General features: G+C 39.5%; 1 protein-coding gene across 2 annotated transcripts in view; it reads right to left on the minus strand.

Moving 5' to 3' along the window:
- Positions 1-6,790, minus strand: part of cacng7a (calcium channel, voltage-dependent, gamma subunit 7a) — a 42,619-nt gene extending 35,829 nt beyond the window's left edge. Inside the window, exon 1 of one of the 2 annotated variants that reach the window (XM_003452717.4) lies at positions 6,501-6,790. The gene's annotated coding sequence lies outside the window, so the exon portion shown is untranslated. Of the gene's footprint in view, positions 1-5,740; positions 5,871-6,500 lie in introns of those variants that run through there. The other variant, XM_005457557.4, reaches the window with a different exon arrangement.
- Positions 6,791-19,976: the final 13,186 nt, after the last annotated feature.

The raw sequence follows: 19,976 nt of genomic DNA on the forward strand, positions 1-19,976 counted from the left end.
ACAAGAAACAGATAAAAGACTCTGCAGCAGCGATAGGTCACTATGGAGCAAGGCAAAGCAACTGCTGAGCACCACGAAACGTCCACGTGTCCCATGGTGCCGGGCTCCGCAGATGGCGTTCCCAGGTTAGTTAGCTAATGCTGGGGGTGGGGTGGAGGGTTGTTTTCTGTTGAGAAGGCAATATGTCCCTCTGTCAGCACTGAGAGCCTCATGCCAACTGACAGGGAAAGAGAGATATTTAAAGATAGAAAGAATGAAAGAACACATAAAGAAGAAGAGAGGGAAAAGAGGGAAGAAGAGGAAGAAGAAAACATAAGGGCTAGAAGGTCAGATGCATCTACTGCATGAAAGAACTCCAGATTTAGTTATAAATGGAATAAAGAAGCAAAGGAAGGGGTTGGACTGTGTGCTATTACACACAAGAACTGGTCAAAAGGATTATGGAGAAGAAGATCAGGGTGAAAAGGAGGAAATTAATTCTGAAAGCAGTTACATCAGGAAGGAAAAAGAAAAGGAGAAAAAAGGAGAGAGAATGTGGAAGGAGAGAAGGGTGAAGGAGGAAAACAACGTAAAAATAGCATCACAATTCTTTAAGACTTTTCATGGAATTTAGCTGAGGGAGCCACAAGAAAGCGGTACTTTGGGAAACAAATGTCATCCCATAGGTTGTAGAACGACTGCTGGACTGACAAATATAATTAGCTTATGCAGCAGGTAAACACACACGCACAGTAGAAGGAGCCTATGAGAGACTGTCTACTACTGTGCTAAAGACAGGTAGGGACAAGCAGACATGCAGTGAAAGAATAAGAGAGGAAGAAGAAGAAAAATGAATGAGAGCTTAGAGGGAAAGACCTTGGCCCAAAAACTGAGTCCACACACACACACACACACACACACACACACGCACGCACACAGACGCACACGAACGCACACGGACGCATACACAAATACTATGTCACACACATGCATGCACCAGGGCTGGCAGGCAGGCAGCGTTAACTGTGACACATCCTGCAGTGCATGTCTGTGCAGAGCAGCATTCACAAAACCCTGAAAAGAATCTCTCCATGTCCAGTCAGACACAGTTTCATTCACCTTCAGTGTGAATTTCGTATAATTTGGGTTTGAGGTCACACTGAGCTGTGACTGGCCTGAAGACGAACTGACCTTGCATAATTCAAACACTGAAAATGCAACACTGCTGATGGGTGCAAAGCTAGCAATTTATAGCTAGCCTTGGTTTAGTCAGATTTCAAACACTGGAAAGCCCTTCATCTCATGCATTTATAATTATAGAATTATAGGAGATTGGGACTGCTATTGACAATCCCATAAGCTCACCCACTCAGAATGCTTGGCTTTAAGTAAAATAAGATATGGAGGGTGTGACCTTTTCTACCAAGTGTTCTTGTGTACTTCTTGTTTCCTACAATATTATGTATTAATAATATTATGGAAGTGATCCCTTATGCACATTTGCAGGATTACCAGAGAATAGAGGACAAGATCCTGAAGCAGTTAGAGAGAAATCAAAAATACACCCTGGAGGAGGCTACTGTGCCTGAGTATTATATAGGTCCATATTACTTTCCCTGAGCCTTTATTTTGCTAGTGGCCTTTTTGATGGGATGGGGCTTTTATTTTGGCTTGCTTCCCTCAGATTAGAGATGCCACATCGAATCATTATATAAGTAAATCTTGTATCACAGTACAATACTGTGCTGCAACTTAAGGGCCTGGTGGTTTAATATTTAAGTGCTCAGCTGGAACAGGAACACGGCACTGTGTGAGTTGATATCCGTCATCTACACGTGCACTGAAACTGGGTTAGTTTGAAAGAAGTGTCCATATTTGTCACTGATGGTAGTGCTAATGTTAGCAGCACAGCTATCACAAGCACAACTGTGTTAATGTGTATAATGTCATGGTAATGCTAGCCTTCTTGCTTTTATATATACACATGCTAAACAAAGGGTTTGGAAACACTTTTGTTTTTTGTCCCTTCCTCTGGTATATCTTTAACCTAATTTCAGCCACTCCTTCAAACTAACAGCAAAATGGGCGATCTACTTTTGATGCATGTTTCTGTTTTGTTATCACATGTTGAACCTGGAAATGTTTTTCAAAGTCTTTACAAACGGACATGCTGACTCTTGTCTAAGTTTGAATTTGTAGTTAAGAAGAAACAGACAAATGATTGAAAATGGTAAAAGGTAGGATCTCCAGTGTCTGACACCAAACCAACCACCCCACATCACCTTCCTAAAACATAGCATCATTTCTTCTTCTGCATTCTTAATTCATTCATTTCTTCTTCATTCATTAGTAACTATCAGCACAGCCTAGTTGCAAAAAGACAAAGACATTTTCTTAAATTTGCAGACAGAGCAGTGCCTTCAAGGATCAACTCAGTTTCAGATCAGTTTGCTGTTACTGTACGATTCCAAGAGTTCAATGACTCACTCTGGGCGCTGGATACTGCAAAATATCCCCTCAGAAAATGATCAATTATGGGGCAGCTTTCCATCTATCCTGTTTTAGTTGTTATAGCTCTTCTATAGTCGTCTTAAAGAATTCAGAAGTATATTCTCATGTCATATGATGTTGGTCTTACTGTGTAGCTTTCAATCCTATTTGAAGCCCTGGGTTACAATATACAATATTTTTGAACCAAGTTTTGTTATTGTCGGTCTTGAAAGAACATTTAACAATGTCATATTAATAAGATAAAAGTGTTATGTCATTATTAACATTATAACCGGTTAATACCGAACTACAGTCACTGTCTACTCCTTAAATTAGAATGGACTTTTCATTTAAGTAACAACAGTAACCACACTGGTTTGCAGTTACATCATTTTAATTTAATTTTACTAACGTTGCAGGTGCAATTTAAACTTCATCTTGTAGTTTAAGTTGTGGGCTTTTCAACGACAGCAGTGTTGTCTGAAGCACTTTACAGTACCTTGAGTAACCCCAGTGGGAGATGAAGCACTGACCCTGCCATTGTCAGTGACTCATACCATCAATCAGCTGTTTAAACAACTGAAGTTAGACTATGATTCATTTCACCTCACCTCAGAGAACAGCACGCCTACTGAAGATAATGATACCTCCTGTCTCATACAACCACAGGTCTATAAACATGTGCAGAGAAGTTAACAGTTGTCTGCTATACCTGACCACCTTGTCTGCTGTACAGGACCACGTTTGGTTTGCATCGGGAGAACTGGTCTCTGCTTCTCCTTGTTAGCTTGCTCGGTGGTTTGTTACAGTAATCTAGGAACCATTTGATATTTGATTCTTGGGGAATGACACCAACTAGTTTTAGATGATCTGAACATTTTAAACATATTTGATGGCCTTTGATCTCCAATTATGTTATCAACTTAATTGTTGTTTAAAGTGTGTTTTCCAGATACCACCTGCTACAGAACAGAACAAAATAATGCTAACCACTAAGGCTAACCTTGTTTTGTGTTTATAACAATGTGACAGTGAGGCGCACACAGAAAGCATAATTATTATGCAGCATTGTTTTTGTGTTGTGCATCTGTTAGTTTCAGGTTTTTGAATGCATACTTTAAAAAAATAAACTTTTTTTTTTTACCCCTTAAAATTTTTAGATAAACTTTTCCCTCACATGGGGCAACATCTTTTTAATTGTTTCTTTCTATAGTGATATTCCCAGTTCTTTAAAAGGCTTTGTATATGAGAATGTGTTCTTCTGCAAGGTTAAAAATTGCTGTGTTCAGACTGAAGTGGGAAGTTGCACCTAAAGTCGAACTTCTCACTTGGAAATTCAGCAAAGCCCCAGCAATCCCAACTTTGTCATCCAAAGTTGGGATCAGTGGACATAAATGGTAGTAAAACTGTAACACTTGTGATCTGTACTACTGTGTTTGTGTGCTTGTGATTCACTGCACACAGACCACTGACCATGCTCTATCTGTGAATGTGCATCAGTGGTGTTTTTAACTGTGGAAAAAATAACAAAAAGACAGGTATTGTGTTGTATTGTTAGTGTTGTGTGAATGGTTCTATCTGCTAGGGAGCACAACAACTCATGTTTTTTCCTTGCTTTGCTGGCTACTACTGCTGCAGCACAGTGAACATGGGAATGACGTCATTCCCAGTTCTGACTTCTGAAGTAAAAGACGCACACAGCATAAAGATTACATTTATCCACTGCACCATCTTCTTGTACAAAATAGTACAGGATGAAAGTGCAGCCTGGCCCGTGTTTAAGTTCAGATGATATTTCTTGAACACAGTATAAATGTTTTGGATGTACATGTAAAGTCATAGCAGCTGCTTCATCGCATTCTGGAAGGTTTAATTCATTTTGGAAAGTTTTACAATAAACGTTTTTTAAGCACAGAAATTTACAATAAGTGTCTTTCTTCAGATAAGGAAAACATTCTTCTAGGCTATAAGTCAGAAGGGAATTTCATTACATCCAAGTATTAAAGTCTTTCTTCATACTACAAGTGTTCCTGGAACTTCAATCTCTTATATGGAGTAGGACATGTACTTTGGAAGTTGTGCCAGAAATTTCCTTCGTCCACTTCGTCCAAAGCATACGTGAGCTACAGAAGGGTGGGGGTGGTTGTGACCATATTCCATAATTGGTCAGATACTGAACTGGTGAAACAAATTTGTGATTGCCTCCTAAACTAGTACAATGTTGCTAAGTCAGAAACTGTTTTATTTCTCTCTGTGACACCTGCAGGAACATGCTAACTAAAGGAGGACTGGTATTTATGGGAGGCAGCTTTAGAGCGAATTTTGTTATCTTTCTATCTAAAAGTGTGTTATATTTATTTTCAGATATTTTATTCTTAAGTACACTGTATTTTATTCTCAGTGTTGCACTTGAGTCCTACATAGATCCATTTTTAATATTATACAACAACCGAATTCATAATTTATCCATGGAACTTGAAGTTTGTCATTTAGTTTTTTATTAGCTTTTGTTTTTTGAAAAGGACTTTCTATCACTGTTGTGATAAGTCTTACACAGATTTTTTTTTATTATACTAACATGAAGTGAGTTCTTGGTGCTGGGTGGACATACTGAGACAAACTTGCTTCCATTAGAGCCTCCTGTTAGAAATTAAAGCCTTTCTGATTTGTGCCTTCTAAGGGAGAAACCACAAATTCTGGCTGCTCTTTCTCTCAGCCTGCGGAGAAAATATGGCTCTCACACGGAAATATTAATTTTCTGGAATTCTGAGTGATGCAGATTTCAGGTTGTAGAGTTCATGTTGTCATCTCAGTTTTAATTAAAATCGACCACTTCTCTTACAGCTTATCAACCAAAATTACACCCAATTTAATGCCAATTTGAGTTTCCATTCGAACCACCCACATTGCTAACTCTGTCTATCACCGGGACCTAATGAGTAACTGAAAACACAAAAAAAATCACCATCCTGCATGTTTCGTGCCTTGAGCGCTTGCAAATTGTAGCCATGGAATTTTCCATCGCTACTTTGCATCCTACACACCGCAAGAGCTAATACAAACTCTTTACCAAACCATCAAGAAGATGAATAATTCATGTTGTAGAGATTAGCATGAACTTATTTCTACAAATTTGCCTTTTTACGTCTGTAAAACTATTCTGATATCGTGTCAAATTAAAACTCATCATTAAAAAGGACACATTTGCGAAGAAGCTTAACCGTAAAAACCAAAATGCAGATGACAAATAACATTTTCTTTACATTTTTACCTTTTTCCTTCACAACGGCACACGTACGTTATCCATAGGTAAGTAAGGAGAGAGAGCGAGACCCAATAAGAAGTGCTGCAGTCTGCTGGAACAGTATCACAGGATGGGTTCCCCAAGAAGCAGCCAAGAGTTCTTTAGAGCACATACACATAAACACACAAATGTGTGCACACATCCCCTCCCTCTCTGACACACGCACGCATACAGTCACACGATCGCATCTACCTCACACACTTTGCCTCCCCGCCTCCCTTTTTTCTCTCCTCCACGCGCCGAAGCCAAGCGGCTTTACTGTGCTGTTCACCAGACTGTATTCAGACTGTACAATTTTACAGCGCGCTCCTTCCAAAGGCACCACGCTAATCACGGCACAGTAACATTCCTCCACTAACAGGCGAGGAATCAGCCGTGCAAACACGCTCATCAGCAGCTGTCAACAGAACACATCTTCCCTCCTCAACCTGAGGTGAGCACAAAGATTACTCTCTTATACAACAACCTTGGCTTTTTTAGCGAATAAAAAATGTTTCACCAGGACAGTCATGGGCATGAGCATGATCTGTCGTCCATGTAACCGAAACTAAAGTCCTGACGAGCGCATCCAAAGACACGGAGGTCGCTGAGGCGAGCCCAAAAAAGTGTGAGCGGCTTTAAAACAGATGCGAAAAGGAGGTGGTTTGAGTGGCGTGAAAGAAATGAGAGATACATGAATAAAATGAAGGTGCGGTTTGAAAAGACAGCAGAAGCTGAAGCTACTCACCCTGCAGAGATGAGAGCTGGTCGGACGGTGCAGCCGAGATCTGTGCGCACTGGGAAGCCTGGGTACCAAACTGGCAGTTTCCCCCTTATCTCTGTCTCTCTCTTCACTGCTCTCGGTACGCACACGCTCTCCCTCTCTATCTCGTGTTTCCCCGAATCTCCCCTCTTCTCCTCTCTGTGCTGCCCCCACTCTCACTCCTCCCCCTTCTTCTCCGTCTTTACTTCACTCTGCTCTTCAGCACTGCGGAGAATCGCTTGAATTGGCTTCACTGTAGTTTGGGTATAGGGAGGTGGGACTGGTGTGTGTGTGTGTGTGTGTGTGTGTGTGAAGGGTGTTGGTGTTGGTGGGGTTACAGTGATGTAGGCTGGAGGGAGGATGAGGCTCACGCGAACACGCACAAAAGGCAGCATGGCCCAAGAGCGCGCTGGCTGGGATTGAGGACACATTATGTACACTGACAACATATATGATTCAAACATACACCAACAATTAGTGGTCATTAATGAACAAAACAGCCAAACATACTGTGGGCGTGCATTAATCTTGTCTGCATAATAACAAATGAAAATGAGTGATTAATGGCACATAGAACGTACATGATTCTCTTCAGGAACAGTTTTAGTTCCTTAAAAGTCGGAAAAATCAAAAAGGTCATTATCTTGGAAAACATCAAGTTAGCTGAACCATCAAAATAGGAACACTTACATTGAAGTAAATGCCTGAATACTGGGGCCAGTATTCCCCAATGCCTGCAGGCTGTTATTACAAGATAGTTTTATAGAAAAAAACAAATAAACAAAAACAATCAGCATCAGATCATCATTTGGCAGCACACTTGTATCATGACTCATTTAAAAGTGCAGCCAGTTTTGCACTGTGCAATTAATAAAGCACCAAAACATCTCAAAATGCCCATGTAGCTTCATTGTCATTAGACTACACTGACATTAGATTTAACACAGACTTGAATTAATTTATGAATGAGGGAGATAATATGGGGTCTCGTGAGGGGTTTTACTGCTTGTGATGATGACTTGGGTATAGCTGCCATTTCAAAGCCTCAAAGTTGAAGTTTATGGCTGCCTTAGGGTTTTGGCCCCTTAATTGGCCATATTTGAGAGGATAAAGCACTATGTTGCCAGCTAGTCCGTTTAGTTAGCAAAATCCATCTAACATGTGCAGGTACATACTATTAGTCCTAAGCAATATGCAAATAAAATAATTTGCCTCAAAAACTGCACAGTGTCATCGGCATAGTAGTGAAAGGCAATAACAGATTTAATAGATGGTCTGTAAATGCAATTAATCTCACAGTAAGGCAAAATTAGTTGTCAGATAACGACATTTAAAAATGCAATTAAATGTCAAGATTTCCAGTTCAGTCACTTGAACACTTGAACTAAAGGGAGGAAGTGACTACATTTGATTGTTTCACCACCCAGCTGACAATGAAAATGTTTAAACTCCAATATAATCTCATTATATTAAATGAGAAATTTAAAGAAATTTCACAGCATACAAACGTCAGAAAGGAGGAAAAACGCTAAAGAGACCAAAACAGTTTTTCAAACCCGACTTGAAGCTGCCCCATGTTTATTTCTGCCTGAAGTTTGGGATTTTAACATGCACGTCGATGGGCACTGACTCGCTTTTGTTGTCACCCTCAAATGGCCATTCAAGGAAATGCAATTTTTGACACTTCTGCTTTGGGTTCATTTTTCAGCCCCAAAGGTTGTTGCTTGGTTACATTAGAGAATTTCATTAATGCCATAAAATAATTGCAGTATAATCAATAATGACTGCATCATCAAATATTTAAAGGAATTAAAATTCTCTTAGATTTCACACTTCCAAAAAGGTATTTTTCAAACACCATCAAAATAACTGCTGCTCTGCCTGCTGTGCTCTAAAGGAAGAGAAAATGACTGATGAGGATAAAAGGGAGGGAGAGCGTGGTAATAAAGCTGGGTTAATTACAAGTGCACTAATTGCAAAATCGTCTGGTATTACTTTGAGCAATGTTAAAGCCTAAACAGAATATTAAGAAGACCTTTGATTTAAAGGCTCAACAGTATCCATTTTCATTATTTCCTTTTAAAATTTCCATTAAAATGATTTCATCAAACTGCAAAAGACAAAAAAGACGGATTCCTGACAGCGCATGTCTGGCTAAGGCTTAGAGACCAGTCAGTGACGTCCCTGCAACCAGTCAAGGGAAAAATGTGTATTTCCAATCAGTCTGGGAAATCGCTGACTGTCACTGGGTGAGATATGCCACAAAGAGGGTGATTATTTTGGTTGTGACAACCTGGCAACCACAGGTTGCTAGGGAAAAATAAGTATTCCCTCACCGGTTGTGAGTGGTTGCTGTAGATTGGTTGCTGTTGCTACATGAAATTAGTCACGAGGATGTTGCAATGAGAACCTCCTTTTGATTGCTTTGCTTGCTAGCAGATTGCCACAGTCACCTGCAGTTTGCATGGAAGACTTGTCTGCAAACACTCGATAACAAAACAGAGCAGCTGTGACACTGTGAGAAGTGCAGCACAAACTTTTCAAAGGTATTAGTTTCAACTGTGAAAAAGTACTTATGAACAAACTTTTCCTGTCCTGTGCTTCATTTTCATTACCACTTAGCGAGTAGTTGGCAAGTGTTTGCAGATGAGGTATCATCCATACAAACTACATGCCACTGCAACAATGTGCTAGCAACCAAAGCAAAAAGAGGGTCAAATTGCAACACTGTGTATATCTCTGTGACTAATTTCACATAACAGCAGCAACCAACCTACAGCAACCACTCACAACTGGTCTTGTGATATGACATATGTAATCAGGGCCTAAATGAGTAGTTGAGATTGCACAGCTGGGCATCCGAAAAGAAGTATATACTACTAATATTTCATAGCAGATGTTGTTTTGTATTAAACTGGGGTTGGTTTGGATCAAAGGATATACAAAGCACAGGATTACAGGATGAGAATGTAGGTCTAACATTCTCTGTGTTGATAGATTTAAACTGCTAACAATCATGGTTACCAAATGTTGTCAGATTGGTTATTAAGTGTGCTTTCAGTGTCATGTTTAGAGAGACAAAGAGAAAGAAACTGTCACAAAACTAATAGTGTGCATGTGTCTACCTGTGAACTTACATGTGATATTGTAGGTTGGTGTATGTTCACGTTATGCCTCCATAGCCTGTTTCATGGATGAGTGATCCTGTCAGCCTCTGGCGATCCACAGACTGATACAGTAGACTGTGCTGATCTATGACTCATCCTGTGTGTGTGTGTAAGTCTGTGCGTCTGCATGTGTGTAAGTACATGAATACATGTGTAGGAATTCATCCCACCTGCAAACACGAACCACTCGCACAGAGGTGGTCACCCTTTGTACCCCCAGATATGTATGCATATTCTGTAATCAACTGAGCATAACAACGAAGCTTTCACCTACTGTAACAGTAATCAAAGTAATCTAAACTAATGATGCTCAGTAAGATTTGATGTTTTTCTCAGGGTAAACAGCAGCTCACTGTGCAGCCAGCAGCTCACTGTGCAGCTGGATACTGGACTTCCTGAGCAACAGACCCCAGAACGTAAGAATGGGAGAGCACACCTCCTCCACCCTCATTCTGAATGTGGGTGTCCCACAGGGGTGTGTCCTCAGTCCCCTCTTATACTCACTTTTCACCCATGACTGTTCACCAATCCACACCAGTAACACCATTATAAAATTTGCTGATGACACCACTGTCATAGGACTGATCGACAACAACGATGATTCAGCCTACAGAGAGGAGGTTCAGCATCTGAAGCAATGGTGTGACGACAACAACCTGCATCTGAACACAGCCAAGACCAAGGAGATGGTAATCGACTTCAGAAGAACAAAGCGATCTGAGCACTCTACCCTCTACATCAGGGGTGGGCACCGAGGGCCGGTGTCCCTGCAGGTTTTACATGTGTCCTCGAACCAACACAGCTGATTTAAATGGCTAAATTAGCTCCTCAACATGTCCTGATGTTCTCCAGAGGCCTGGTAACGAACTAATCATGTGATTCAGGTGTGTTGATCCAAGGTGAGATCTAAAACCTGCAGGGACACCGGCCCTCGGGGCCTGGAATTGCCCACCCCTGCTCTACATTGATGGGGAGGAGGTAGAAAGGGTAGAAAGCATTAAGTTCCTCGGAGTCCACATCTTGGCTGACCTTACCTGGTCCACAAACATCTCCCACCAAGTAGGGAAAGCACAACAAAGGCTGTACTTCCTCAGGAAACTACGTCAGGCCCAGTTACCCCAAAGACTGCTAGTAAACTTCTACCGCTCCACCATTGAGAGCCTTCTGACTTACTGCTGCACACTCTGGTTCAACTGCTGCACTGCGGAGGACAAGAGGAAACTGCAGCGGGTGGTGAGGGCAGCAGAGCGGGCAATCGGCACTTCACTAACCCCCCTCAGAGACATCTATACTGGCAGACTTCAGCAGGAAGCCAGCATCATCATCAAAGACCCCTCGCACCCTGGACACTCACTTTTTCCCCCCCTTCCCTCTGGTAAACGCTACAGGTCCATCAGGTCAAAGACAAACAGACACCCACAGGCTGTCAAACATGCCCTACCTCCACCCTGATTGTAGGATAACTGCACTGCCAACACTCATGGACATTACACCTTATTTATAAATCGTATTTCTGTTTATACTTCAATGCAACCAACACCCCTACCTCTTTAAACTGTATTTATTATAACATTATTTAGTATAGTTCCAACAGCACCCCCCCACTCAATGTGCAATATCACCCCCCCCACACACACACACACTCAATGTGCAATATCACTGATCACACTGCACCTCTCAATGCACCTGCTAGTTAGATGGCATGTATGTGTATGTATGTAGATGTAAGCGTGTATGTGGAAATATGTGTGTGTGTATGTATGGATGCAAATATGTATATATACATATATGTATGTATGTGCGTGTATGTTTGCAGGTGTATGTATAACTTGTACATATCTTTCTTGTGTAAATGTAAATTTGTCTGTTATTGTGTAAATACTTACGCTATTGTGTACTCCACACACATGGAGAGATGCCAAACTGCCTTTCATTGTTCTTGTAACAGTGACAATAAAAAGCTATTCTATTCTATTCTATTCTAATTGTTGACCATCTCATTGTAATGAAGGTTAAAAAAAAGTCAGAATTTTTATTTTATCTTTTTTTCACAATACGATATCGATGTATCCACATTAAACTGAAAAAGTGAAACCAAGAAATAAACAAATAAATAAACAAAAAACACAACACAAAGAACCTAGATTATCTTTTTATTTTTCTATATTTTTTATTAGAGTTGCAAGGTTGAGCCTTGAGACTGATAGTTGACAGAGTGAGAGCTTTACATCATACACATTTGCTGATCATCCATATTTGCAGCACAGCTTTTACTTTGATGATCAAATAATAATTCCCGTGAGATTAATGCAGCCTAGATGCACATGGGGACTTCTTTGATGAGACCCAGCTGGAGTGGCAAATACCATGAGAAAAACTAATTGTTATAAATGTGTATGCCTGAATATATTTATCATCACAGTTTCAAGTGAAACAAGAGCTTGATCTGATCTGACACGCTCTGTGTGGTTTCTGTAGGGTACAAAGACAAAGGTAATAACGTTATTCACTGCACGCTGACTTTTTAGGGTGCAAACACATTTCACATTACTCACTCCAAAAAGAAGACAAAAACCCCTGAGTTTAGCCAAAAATGGATCATTCCCACCTCAGATGGATCTCCTGTAAATATCCAAGCTTTACAGGAAAAGCAGTGTGCTTCCATTAGTCCCATTCTCAGGGGAAAACTTCTTATCCTGGGCTGACAAGCTGTGAAAGCTCGAGGGAAAGTGGTTTCAGTTTCTATTTTTGTTTGTTTGTTTTGTTATTATTGTTGTTTTTATTTTTATTAATAATTTGTTGGTGTTTTTCAATGGGTCAAAAACAAACAAAGATCTGTTTTCACAGCTTGCTTTCTTCGTATTACAAGCCATGCCTGCCTTTCTTTTTAGAAAACACAATATTGTATTCACGACTATGCTGTTGACACTGCAGTTTACCTAGCTTGGCCAAAAGTACTTTGTTGATTGTGATGAGAAAGTTAGATGTGGAATGCTTATTGTGTTTTTAGTCTAACACAGGCTAAGAAATTAGAAAATATTTCAAGGTTTAGTTCAGTATACCTTAGACTAGACTTAGAACTAGCTTAATATAATTTCATTGAATTCCTGGTTTTTATGTTGACATTTATATTTTTATGTAAAATGTTTGAACACATCTACATGAAACTGATGTGCTGCACATAGAGTTTATAACTGGTGCTAATTTTTTAACTTGTCAGGTTTTTACATTCACAATACACAAACAAATTTACAACACTAAATTACATAAAACCATAAAAATGAGTTCAGCCAAAAATGGATCACTCCCACCTTGAAGTGACAATATAACTGTGATACTATGATTAAAAAACTACGAAAACTAAAACTAAGTATTTTATATAAAATATAATGCTAAAAATGAGAGAAGAGGAAGAAAAAAATGATTTCAAGAAGAAACTTGGTCTATAGTTTAGAATATTAGAAAACTGAATGACTAAAACTGATGATCATTTTGCCCAAACAGCTCCACTTTGTTCTCCTCTGTTCAAAGCAGATTTTTCCAGAAGATGCAACTTTGCAAACTGTGGCCACATGGTTTTTAGAAGAGGCTTTTTCTTTGCAAGCCTTCCAAATAAGTCCCACTTGATCAGTCTTTTTCTAATTTTATCATTGTGAACTTTAACATTTAACATGCTAACTGAGGCCTGTAAAGTCTGAGATGTAGCTCTTAGGAATTTCTCCGAGCATGGCACAATCTGACCTTGGGGTGACTTTGTTGGGATGTCAACTCCCGGGGAGGCTGACAACCGCCTTGAATGTTTTGCGGTTGTAATCTTTCTCATTGTGTAATGATGGACTTCAAATTGTTTGGAAATGGCTTTACCCATCCCACACTGATGGGCAGGCTCATAAAGATTATTGCCAATGTCTTTCCTCCTTTCCATTGTGTTAACAAACACCTGAACGCTCCAGACAAGCAAACACCCAAAGCTTCTGCTTTCATAGAGGTGCTCACACTTGTCAATTTGCATCTGATTAAGAGCACCTGGCTGTTACTTACCCTCTTAACTCCCATGGAATCAGTAAAGGTGTACTTGGCTTTTCACACACTGATTTTGCATTTTTGGATTTTTATTTGTATTTTAGTCTGCCTTACTTGCAATCAGAATTATGATCTGAATGCACTGTTTACAGTAACATGTCATGTTTTTTTAGTTCACCTGAGGTTGTATTTTCCTCATTTTAACACCTGCTAAGGACCAGATTGGTTTTGTTGTGTGTGTACTTTCTTTTTACCTGCAAAATGCTGCATTTTTATTTTATTTATGGGAAAGTTCAGCTACATATAAATACAGTATGAAGTGAACCTCAGTTTCTTGATATTAAGAACAGCAGAGGGTTAAGGAACCTCATGCCATTTATGGTGTAATGTATGACTCATTATCACAAACATAGTAATAGCGAGGGAGCACATGGCCTAGTTAACTGGTTATTCCCGAGTCAGACCAACTGGTCCTGAGTCAAACAGCCTTCCGCTGCTGCACAGAACAGGGAAAAAATAACTACAGATGCAGCCATCATGCTATGCTGCAGTTTTATAATTTCAGAGTATACACGATGTCACAGTTTCACTGTGATGCACAGCAAACAGCAAATCTGGGAACTGAAGTGAAAGGTAAACTGTTGTGTTCAAGACTTTTATAGTTTATCCTTTACCTGTGTTTAGTAGTCTCATGATAACCAGTCATTATGCTTTCTTTTGTAAAGGTAAAGAAAGCAGCACTAAATATCACTGAATCAATACCAATCTCCCATCTGAGGGACAAAAGTCTATTTTAACATACAGAGTGATAATGAGTGTTTATATAAAGTCAGAGTTCAGAAGAGGATGCTGTCAGCTCAGAGAAAATCCTAAAATGGATAATTATGATCAATATGTTTATTGATCCAATCCCATTAGAATCTCAAATATTATATGAATGAGGCAACTGAACACCTCTCAGAACAGAAAATAATCAATAGTAACAGAAAGCTGTTAGGCAATCACTTATCATATATATACTATCAAATGTGAAAAGATATATTGTTTCATCTAATTATTGATATGATTTGTAAGCAGTCAGAAGTTCAGAATTCCTGATTAAAACTGGCAACATTTGATCAAGACATGTATAAAACTTATCAAGACCTCGGGCCTGCAGTTTGTCTAAATTATTGCTTGCTGTTGTCATGATGAATTAAACATTTTAAACACAAAACATTTTAAGATGAGTCTGCCTGGTGTGTTTTTGTTTTTTAAGTTTGATACTCCAGTCCCAAAGAGGTCAAGAGAGCTTTTTGTCACGTGCTGCATTCAGTTTCTCATTTTTATTCATTAATGCGCCACAAAAGTTCAACATCTCCACATTTAATTTCTTTTATCAGATTTGGAAAAAAAAGATAAAGGTGTTTAGAGTTAAGACAGGGTTGATAAATCATCATCCCCAAGGTTTAAGCACCTCATCCATGTTATCCATGACAGCGTGAGTGCTTCAGGGCTTCAGGATTCCACAAATTCTGTGAAGAACAGAAAAGCACTTTGCAAAATCATGTTGTTCTCTGCAGAGCCGATTTGCTAGTGCGTTTGCTAGGTCTGCTATGATAGTGTAAACAGCATGAGGAAACATATCTTTTCAGTTTTGATTTGTGTCACTTCCACATGCAGCTAAATCAGATATAGGCGTGATTTCTTGCAAGGTATCACTTGCCCGCCCCCGCCCTTATTGTAAGACCTCGGCAGATATAGTTAAAAGTGGTCCTTATTGCACATCACTTTAAAGCATCAGTAAAAACTGACATTTGTTTTCATATTTATTTCACAAAAAAACTTGGATCTGAGTCATGAAGCAGAACTGAGCAGAACTAAGGTTTACAATGAAATCGTAGCCCATGGTTTTAAAAGTCACGTCTTCTTAAAAGATAATCCATAACAAACAATATAAATCCCTTAAAGCCAACACTAAACACAACACCTTATATGAAAGCAATGTTATGGGAAGGACTACCATAGGTTTTGAATGCAAATCACCCTGATGTTCAGATGCTTTTACTACCTCGGCCAGCAGATCAGGAGCTTCGGTGCATCAGCAGCACAGGCAGCTCGATCAGCACTGCACACAAGCTTCTGCTTAACACAGCTTGTAAAAATGTCCCAGTGGACATGGAAACCTACTACTGCAGCCCGAGGCATCCTTTAAGAGCTCCACTGTGGAGTAACTGAAGGAAAACTCCCTTGGCACCAAGATGCTAAAGGGATAAGTGGGCAGTGATCCACATGTGTAACCCTGCCCCCATTTTTTTAAAGGTTTATTAACTGTGACATGTAGCACTCCCACTGCAAGAATTGTTTAGCCAGTATATAAACCGTTTGTGGTAGAATATCGAGAAAAGGTGTCATGTGAAACGAAAATCTTTAGTAATTTAACTGAATTCAAACAGAAATGCACCAGCGGTAAAACTTGGCAGGGAAGGAGAGACCGCATAGCGAGTACATTAGCCAGAATCCATATGGATCCTCTTTCCCCTCCTACTTTTATCCATCTGTGTTTGCCTTATTCCTTTGGGGTCCATCTCACCCCCGCTTTCTCACCCTTCATTCTATTTTTAGCTCCCTCCCAAGGAAATCCAATACACAAGCAGAGCTATATATAGCCAGCTGTACATAGATCGACACATGTGCGCTATAACCCTGAATGCAGGATTTCTGCATCAATGGACTGCAGACACTTGTGTTGTAATGGAAAACAATAAGCTCCCTCATCTTTACTTTCCTTTTTATTGCAGAGTATTTTATGTTTATTTGAGAACCGCAATAAAAACTGCTTTTTTTATTTGGAAGAGAAATATGAGCTGATCTGCCCTGGTGAGATAGTTTCCTGCTTTATTTACCATCTCATTAAAGAGTAAAAAAAAGAGAGTTAACTTGCGCTCACTAATCAAATATTTAAAGGGACAGCTGTTTGGAAAATTAACTGGTTGGACAGCAAGTTTCAAGGTTAGGCTCATTACATATATTAGATCGATCTGTATGCTAGTCACACCTTCCAGCAGTGCAAAATCCATTTTTCTCTTGTTGCCTGATTAATTTTGAAATCTGTTATCACTAGTTTCTCTCTCCTCTTATTCTGTTGGCCAAACCACAGTAATCATATATTGCATCCCATATGTAATCGACTCATTAATCTTTAATTACATTTTATTTATATACTGGCAGTTTAAAGAAATAATGAGCTGAAGGTGCTTTATCATGCGATGTGGAAGCTTAACAACATTAGAGAGAGAACCCCGAATTATCCGATGATCCCCATGAGCAAGCATTTGGCAAGGGTGATGAGAAAGAATTCCCTTTTAATAGGAAGAGACCTCTGGCAAAACAAACTCAGGGAGGGGCAGCCATCTGCCAGGATTGTTTGGGAGTCAGGAGAAAGAGACAAAAAAAAAGGACAGGACAATGGACAAAACACAAACACTTAAAAAATTTGGGACAGGGGCAAAAAAGGCAGCCAAAGTAAGTGGGACCAAAAACAAATAACTGTAGGAACATTTTGCAGCTAATTTGGCTAATTGGGAAAAGAGTAGTACAATGAATGATTATAAAAAGAACAACTTGGAGAGCCAGAGTTTCTAAGAAGCAAAGATGGAAAGAGGTTCACCAGTCTACAAAAACATGTGTATAGCACATAATGTAACCCAGTATCACCGTAAAGCGTGTAAGAGACACATCTGACCTCCCTGTTCATTTCATGATTTGCCCCTCCAAGGTGTGCAATGCACATGCATGCAGAAGTTGCAGTAATAGTACAGGGAGATATTTTATTTCAAACCAACATGAAACTAATCATGAGAAAGTGTTTAAAGAGATATTATTAACACATTTACATGCAAATACATATTAGCCCCCTAGCTTAATTGTTTGTGGCATAGAAGGACCCAGGAATGTACTTCATACCCTCCTTGGTCACTAGCAAATTCTTGGCTTTAAATATATTATCGCCCCCTGCTGGTATTGCAACTTCTGCATGCTTTGCCTCTCCAAAGCGTTAAATGGAAACAAAACGCCATTTGACACAACGCCATTAGGTTGCATGATATAATCAAAAGATTGCAGGAATCTGTAGAAATCTTTCTGCACAAGGGAGAATGCCAACAATCAGTACTGGATGTCCATGATCTGCTGTCTGTGAACATGGTTCACCATGCCATCTACAAATGTACAGAGATAAAAGCTCAGTCATGCAAAGAAGAAGAAATGCTGGTGTCTCAGACTATTTTGAACAGACTGAGGCAAAGTGGAAAATTGTTATATTTTCCAGAAATAACACTTGTAAATTTGAAATGCGTTTTTAAAAAACAGGGACACCCTCTGTTATTGGCTCTCTGATGGTAAATGGTTTACCTACTTATATTTACATTTTACACAGTATCTCAACATTTACAATTGTGTAAGAATCACAAAGGAAAGTTTGAATCCTCAAAAGTAGAGAGGGTGTCTGTCAGTCAAACTGGGAGCTGGTTCCACAGGAGAAGGGCCTAACTAAAGATTATCTCCCTTAGAAACTCTAGAAGAGCAACGTCCTCTGTTGCAATGAAGCCTGATCCTTCAGGACTTTATTTGTGTGGAGCACTGAAAAAAACAAAAACATAAATAGCTCATACTCCCCTTGGAATTAATAGGAATTATGAGCATTAATATTCATCTAAGCATGAATGTGTCATCACTGACACTTCTGGGCCATTTTCACTTAATTTTGTAGGACATCATTTTATGGTACTTGGATAATTAAATTTTCACATCCAAAACAAAGATGTGACAGGACCATAACTCCAGTTTAATATTTGTATGAGCTCAGTAAATGTCAAATGACTCAAGCGGGCATGTGCTCAGGCCCGTATATACATGTAGTCAGCCAGTGCACACACTGTTCTCCGTGCACTGCATTTGCATTTGTGCATGCATTTACATTCATGTTTACTGTATGGGCGCATGTGTTTGACTGCCTGCACGTGGCATTAACATGCACCCGGGGTGATAAGACTCTTCGAGACTATTCAAGTGGAACAAAATGAATTACATCCTTGTGTTAAACCACCCAGCTTTGCAGTGTAGCTTTAGCATGTTTTCATACATTTTTCTTTCTCAGAATACTCAGGTAAGAACAAACAAACCAGGATTTTACTCTAATGTGTACATTATTTCTTATACTACAGTTTCTCTCCTGATGAGAGAGAAAATGGCCTTACTGGACATACAAATTGTTTTTTTACATGTTTCTCATTTTGTAACATATAAACTGTTAAACAACTTTGCCACACTAAAGAGATTTTTAACCTTTTACTGTCATTGACCTTTACAGCACATTTACTGACTGATTTAGTCTCAAGATACTTTTCAATCCCAATTTTAGGAGCAGCTAGCGGACACTTAGGCCCGTTCAAGGTTTTAAAAAGTTGCTGCAACCTGCCCAGCAACAAAAGCTGGCAGACAAATCTATTAATTTCATGGAGATAAAGTGGAACATTTAAAAGCTATATATTCACATTGATCAGAAAAAAATGTAAACATAACCCCAGCTGGTTAATCACAAAGGTAAACACAGTCTCCAATGCTACATTTATAGTATGCGTAGGAAGAATCGTGAATCGTAGAACTGTAGTAAAGCTGGCTGGGACCGCGCACCTTTTGCTTGTGTAAAAGCTTGTTTTGAATACTTTCAAAGTCATTATGTGGTTGCTGTGACAACAGTGATTTCAGAGAAATTCCACCAGGAAAAATAACATGAGGTGAAGGATGGAGGGAAGGAAGCAGGCATGGAGAGATTATCAAACAGTATTTAAATAAGAGGAGAGGTCTGACAGTCGGTGAAGGAGGTGTTGATGTCATGAAGAAAGGAAGGGGAGAAGGAAGGGAGGATAAAAAGGAGGAAAAACAAGTAGGGAGAGTAGAAAAAGGAGAATGAAGACCAAGATGGGGGAAAGAAAAAAAAGACAGCAACAAGGGATGTGGGGAAGAAAGGTCTGGAAAAACAGACAGAAAGAAAGCAAGATGAAAGAATGAGAGACTGGAAGAGAACCAAGAAGACAAAGGAAAGAAGGAAAGGATGAAGAGCGAGGGAGGGAGGAAACAAAATCAGTAAAAGATTAACAAAGATTATCATCAAAGAAAGAAAGTAGGAGTGTTGCGAAGACAAGAGGAGGCTGATGAGAAGCAGTCGGAGCAGAGAAATGAACAGCAGGAAGGAGGAAAAGAAAAGAAAATGTTTAACAAAACACTGGGA

This window comes from Oreochromis niloticus, linkage group LG22, assembly GCF_001858045.2.
Source record: "Oreochromis niloticus isolate F11D_XX linkage group LG22, O_niloticus_UMD_NMBU, whole genome shotgun sequence".
NCBI classification, from domain to species: Eukaryota; Metazoa; Chordata; class Actinopteri; order Cichliformes; family Cichlidae; genus Oreochromis; species Oreochromis niloticus.